Below are 6,791 nucleotides of genomic sequence, written 5' to 3' on the forward strand. Positions count from 1 at the left end.
TGGAAATTGTGATCGAATCAACGCAATATTAGTGTTCAATGCAACATACCGAAACAAAACGAACTATGCAGAACGCTTTGGAGTAGGATTCTATTGCATTGACACACATGACTCAGCCAGTACTCTAAAAAGACTGGTGTGGCATAACCAATCAGAGCTGCAGTAGGCCTATATGCAAATAGACTATTGCCATATTTGGATCTGTGCCATTCACTTTGAACTGGACTGTGTTTACAGCATGAGTGGTGGTGAGTAGATGTGCTTGTTTTGAGATCAAAGCTGCATGTACTGTAGCCATGCGTGGACATTTGTTCATAGACTTTACTAGTTAGTGAGTTATTAGCCTAGTTATAGATCATTTATAGTCAGCAATGGGGGAGTGATTGCTTTCTACAAGAGCACAAAAGGTGGACATTTCTAGACCTTTTTGAAAAGCGAGTCAGATAAAGAGCTTTTTTTGTCTTAAAGGAGCAGTATTGTATTTTGAGACAGGCTTGAATAAGCTAAGTAGCCAATAGGCAGAGGGTAGCATCATTTGTCTGATTCTCTGTAATAATGGTATGGGAATAATAATGCATTTTATTTTGTAAAGTGGTTTCTTGCATCAAACAACAACATGTTCAGTCACCTCCATGTCTGAAGGACAAGTGGATAAACAGGTTAATGTCAATCCCAACATGTTTTTTTTCTTCGAAAAGCTCATGTAATGTAGGCCTACATTGAACATCACACATTGGCTGCTGAACACCACCACTACTGTAGGCTGAATGATAGAACAGCTATTTCCATGTTACAATGTTATTGGATGCATTTTTTCCATTGTTTTTGATGGTAGGCCACTCTGGTAGAGCTACTTTATGATCAAATAGCCACAGTAACCTACTTGGTCACTGTCTGTAACTTAAAGCGAATGCAGCCTCAGTGTTCACAGTAAATGTTCAAGTTTAGGTTGAGCAGAATTTATTTTTAAGGGAAGATTGGTAGTGGGTCACCAGAATTGTCATCATGCTTCACTGTGCTCGGTTGTGAAGTCCTGTAATTGCATTATAATGTGTGAACACGTCGCCCCATGACACCAAGTGTTTGACCCATAATGTAAATGTTTGCTCCACTATATTTATGCACACTTATTCACTACAAAATTATATTCGATACCACTTACTTTCTGCAGTTTGCCAGTTGTCTTAGAGCTTTGGATCTACAGGGGTCTGTTGGGAAGCATAATATTGACACATGTCAGAGAGAATTGTCTGTTTGGAGATTAGTTATTATGAGATACACTAATTTACCACCAGAAAGTTAATGAGAGAACAGCTAAAAAGACATTTTGTTCAATGGGTTCAAAAATAAAGAGTACATTGTGGTAATGTCCAAAAGTGACAACAGTCATAGTGCAAATTTAACTTAAAATTAGATAAAGGGTTGAATTTAACCAGGAAGTTTTGTTAAGCATGATTAATGAATCAGTCTTGATTTAATCCAGTTTAACCTTTTCTTGTGGTCACACAGAGCAATGTTTGTCAGTCTTTATCTATGTTGGTGCAACCCACCCTGATTTGTCACTGCTGGCTAAATTATTAGATTAATAAATTAGATATCTGGCTAGTTGACTTTTACAAACATGATAAGCCACAAGAGCTAAAATTGGTAGTCATACCAAAAATACAGCACATGCAATGTAATTTGATCACTTAAACCACCTCCAGTGGCAGTTTATAATTAAGCCCTAATCTAAGTTTAAATTTGATTTTGAAACAAGAGTCAATTTGATCCTGGTTCAAAGTGAAAATTTAAACTTTGATTATATGAAGGGTTAAATGTAACTAGGACTAATTCAATACTAGGTTTAACGTTTTATGCAACATGATTAACATATCAACCTTAATTTAAGTGTTCATTCATGTTGGTGCAACCCACCCTGGTATTTTACAACTGTGTTTACTTTGAAGTATTGTATTGAAAACTCATCAAATGCATTTACTCATAAGCCTTCAATGCAGCACCATCTGCTGGCTGGATAGCAACATTTGAAGAGGCTGACCAGTATTAACCAATGATGTTGGTAGTAGCCTATAATACTGCATGTGCCTCAATTCAACTTGGTGACCTACAGGCTACACAAACTTCAAACTGTCACACATTGATGTCAATTGGAAATTTGCTGTACTTATAGTAGAAATGTTTGGGGGTCTGCGCTCTGCGTACTGGCCAACCTGTATGATTCAAGCACTTTATGGATGACCGAATAGTTCCACTGTTACAATTTTGCTTGAAAATAGAAAATAGAATCTTCGATTCGCTATGTCGCATGTTGGAGTGGAGAGTTTATTGACATTCATCCAATTAGTCAGACTATTCTGACTGTTTATTGGCATGTCCTCTTTTTCATCTTTAGAGTAGTACCTGTGAACGTAGGATAGGTGGCATAACACAGTGTTTCTCCAGTTCTCCTAATACTCTTATGTAAACCATACACTATGGCTAAATACTTACTGTGCACTTACTGTCACCCTGTTCTGGACTTGCATCATGTCCATCTACTCCCTGGGAGGGCTGCCGGAGCTCTTATAGCTGGACCTATGAGCATAACCTTTGGAGGGTAATTTGACTTATTTGATGAATACATTTTGGCCTACTTTGGAAGGCAATGTTATTAATATCAATATCAGCTTTTTACACATGGTAACCTTGGTATGTTGTCCTCACTGAGAAGCTTATTACGTTTTATTTTCACGTTGTATTTTTGAATGTTGTCAATTTTATCAATCAATCAATCAAATGTATCTATAAAACCCTTCTTACATCAGCTGATGTCACAAAGTGCTGTACAGAAACCCAGCCTAAAACCCCAAACAGCAAGCAATGCAGGTGTAGAAGCACGATGTCTAGGAAAAACTCCCTAGAAAGGCCGGAACCTAGGAAGAAACCTAGAGAGGAACCAGGCTATGAGGGGTGGCCAGTCCTCTTCTGGCTGTGCTTGGTGGAGATTATAACAGAACATGGCCAAGATGTTAAAATGTTCATAGATGACCAGCAGGGTCAAATAATAATAATCACAGTGGTTGTCGATGGTGCAACAGGTCAGCACCTCAGGAGTAAATGTCAGTTGGCTTTTCATAGCCGATCATTCAGAGTATCTCTACCGGTCCTGCTGTCTCTAGAGAGTTGAAAACAGCAGGTCTGGGACAAGGTAGCACGTCCGGTGAACAGGTCAGAGCTCCATTGCCGCAGGCAGAACAGTTGAAACTGGAGCAGCAGCACGACCAGATGAACTGGGGACAACAAGGAGTCATCAGGCCAGGTAGTCCTGAGGCATGTTCCTGAGGGAGAGAGAGAGAGGGAAAAAAATACTTAAATTCACACAGGACACCGGATAAGACAGGAGAAATACTCCAGATATAACAGACTGAACCTAGCCCCCCGACACATAAATTGTGTTCAAGCAGGCCTCCTTTGAAAAATAGGCCTTGGTCTCAATGGGACTCCCTGGTAACATAAAGGTTAAGTTAAAAAATATATGTGCCTTAAAAATCAATATTATCAGTGATATAACATCTCAAAATGAATTGTTTACTGATGAGCAAATGATCACCTACTTATGAGTCAGATGTGAAAGGAGAGGTTGCATTGAAGAGAGCATAGATACAGGATCTCTGAATACTGGGGATGGCAGGTAGCCTAGTGTTGGGCCAGTAGTTTGAAGGTCGCTAATTTGAATCCCAGAGCAAGGCACTTAATTGCTCCAGGGTTGCCGTTGATAATGTCTGACCCTGGCCGTGACCCCACTCTCCGAGGGTGTCTCAGGGTGAGTTGGAATAGGCAAAAAAACACATTTCCATTTCACACGTGTATAATACACACTTGTGAAACAAATATAAGGACCCACTGAATTATTATTATGAAGACAGCAAGGCTACCTTTACTTCATGTTTCCTCCTCACAGTGGAGTCAGTCAATAAAAATGTGGAGGTGTTTGTTTCTCAAGGCTGATAGAGATCTCTGAACCTTGCAGGGTGGCGCCAGAGCAGTATACGATATCTATATGAGTACTATTTCCAGTAACGTAATTAATTCCTTGATATTCAGGATTTACTTAACTCTATTTGTCTCCACTCTATTCTATTCTCCTCTACTCTACTCTACGTTAAACCCACTGTGTTGCTCTCACAGGAAGAAGACTATGCTGTTGAATAATATCTTCTTGATGGTGAGTTCACTCCTAGCGTTGACCAGCAGAGCTGCCAAGTCTTTTGAAATGATCATCATCTCCTGGGTCCTGGTTGGAATCAATGCTGGTATGTACTGTATATGGTATGTACTGTATATTCAACCAGAGGGTTCTTAGATGGGGGTTCTTATGTCATCAAACCATGCTCATTGTGCCACTGACTGCATTACTGTTTTGGGGTTTAACAATAGAGAAACATTTGTAATACTTGTAGTATGTTTGTTGCTTTCTTAGGTCTTTAAATGTCGATGGCATAAACAGTGTATTTATACATAATAAGACAAATGAGACAAACAGCTGTACAATTACAGTATTATGTTTGATGTTGGAAAATGAAACCACCGACAGTAGAGAAATTATCCACTCCTTTCACAGGGATCAGTATGAATGTACAACCCGTGTATTTTGGAGAGAGTGCTCCCAAGCACCTGCAAGGGGCTGCTTCCCTGTCGTCAGCCATCTTCACATCGCTTGGAGTGGTGTTAGGACAGGTTGTAGCATTCGGAGGCTACGAAATCAGCTTGCAGTTTAGTGTTACACATCAATCTAGCACCCACAAAATATTGTGTGATTTGTTTGGGGAAATAATTGCAGTTTGAAACTTTGTTTAATTAAGTCAGTATTTCATTTGATGGTGGTCATGTGTTTCCAGGGAGATCTTGGGCAGTGAGCCATGATGGCAATACCTACTGGCCAGTAATGCCATCCCAGGCCTCATCCAGCTCCTCACTCTCCCCTGGTTCCCAGAAAGCTCTCAATACCTCCTCATAGACCAGGGGAAAAGGAGGCCTGTATCAATGGTAGGTAGGAGGAGAGCCAGACCATGGCCTGTGTTAGTCTGTGGCTGTGTGCAGTACTTTCTTGTCCGAGCCACATGGCTCTGTTCCTCTTGTATGTGAGTTAGTGTGAGAAATATATACAGTAAAATCATGAGCAAGTTCTACTGCTGTTATTCATTATCCTGCATCAGCAGGGATGGGCAGTCTTTGTATCAATTACATGCATCTGTGTACTTTTTTTAATCATTTGTTTGTATTTATATAATGTATTTTGCCCGTGTGTGTGCATGCATGTTAGCCTTGTGGCGTCTGCGTGGGTGTGAGATCCAGCGGACAGAGTTGGATGAGATCCTCCAGGAGCAGGCTGAGGTTAAAGTCCTGAGGCCCAGCAGACCTGGGAGCTGTTGGCTGACCGTAACGTCCGCTGGCAGGTGATCTCCATCAGCAGCACCATGCAACTCTGTGGCAATGACTCGATTCTACAAAAGCATTAGAACTCGGAACTCAGAACTCGGATCGTAGAACTTATAAGAACTTTCTTTTTCAACAGGGAACTTCATTTGTTCCTAATTTGTAATACATTATGTAGGCTACATATGTCACATAAAATCACAAATACTACACTACATGACCAAAAGTATGTGGACACCTGCTCATCAAACATCTCATTCCAAAATCATGGGCATTAATATGGAGTTTGTCCACCCTTTGCTGCTATAACAGCCTCCACTTGCTGCGGGGACTTGCTTCCATTCAGCCAAAAGAGCATTGGTGACGTCGGGCACTGATGTTGGGCGATTAGGCCTGGCCCGCAGTCTGCGTACCAATTCATCCCAAAGGTGTTTGATGGGGTTCAGGTCAGGGCTCTGTGCAGGCCAGTCAAGTTCTTCCACACGGATTTAAAAAAAAAACATTTCTGTATGGACCTCGCTTTGTGCATGGGAGTATTGTCATGCTGAAACAGGAAAGGGCCTTCCCCAAAATGTTGCCACAAAGTTGGAAGCACAGAATCGTCTAGAATGTCATTGTGTGCTGTAGCGTTAAAATTTCCCTTCACTTGATCTAAGGGGCCTAGCCCGAACCATGAAAAACAGCCCCAGACCATTATTCCTTTACAGATGACACCATGCATTGTGGCAGGTAGTGTTCTCCTGGCATCCGCCAAACCCAGATTCGTCTGTTGGACTGTCAGATGATGAACCGTGACTCATCACTCCAGAGAACGCGTTTCCACTGCTCCAGAGTCCAATGGCAGCGAGCTTTACACCACTCCAGCCGACATTTGGCATTGCACATGGTGATCTTAGGCTTGTGTGCGGCTGCTCACAAACCCTTTTCAAGAAGCTCCCGATTGTCAGTTATTGTGCTGACATTGCTTCCAGGGGATGTTTGGAACTCGGTAGTGAGTGTTGCAACCGAAGACAGATGATTTTTACACGCTATGCGCTTCAGCACTCGGCAGTCCTGTTCTGTAAGTGTGTGGCTCTAGCAGGGCACAAATTTACAAACTGACTTGTTGGAAAGGTAGCATCCTATGATGCTGCCACACTGAAAGTCACTGAGCTCTTCAGTAAGTCCATTCTACTGCCAATGTTTGTGTTTGTCTATGGAGATTGCATGACTGTATGTTCGATTTTATACACCTGTCAGCAACGGGTGTGGCTGAAATAGCCAAATCCACAAATTTGAAGTGGTGTCCATATACTTTTGTGTATATATAGTGTATCTGTGGTGAATGATGAAATGTCCTTTTAGCCGCTTTCTTACAAACGATGTAAGCAGCA

The 6,791-nt window shown here is 41.4% G+C and overlaps 1 pseudogene; it reads left to right on the top strand.

Moving 5' to 3' along the window:
* Window positions 1-2,502: 2,502 nt before the first annotated feature.
* Window positions 2,503-5,501, top strand: LOC129816020 (solute carrier family 2, facilitated glucose transporter member 11-like; annotated as a pseudogene).
* The last annotated feature ends 1,290 nt before the right edge of the window (window positions 5,502-6,791 follow it).

The sequence above is a fragment of the Salvelinus fontinalis genome, chromosome 18 (assembly GCF_029448725.1).
Source record: "Salvelinus fontinalis isolate EN_2023a chromosome 18, ASM2944872v1, whole genome shotgun sequence".
Classification (NCBI taxonomy): domain Eukaryota; kingdom Metazoa; phylum Chordata; class Actinopteri; order Salmoniformes; family Salmonidae; genus Salvelinus; species Salvelinus fontinalis.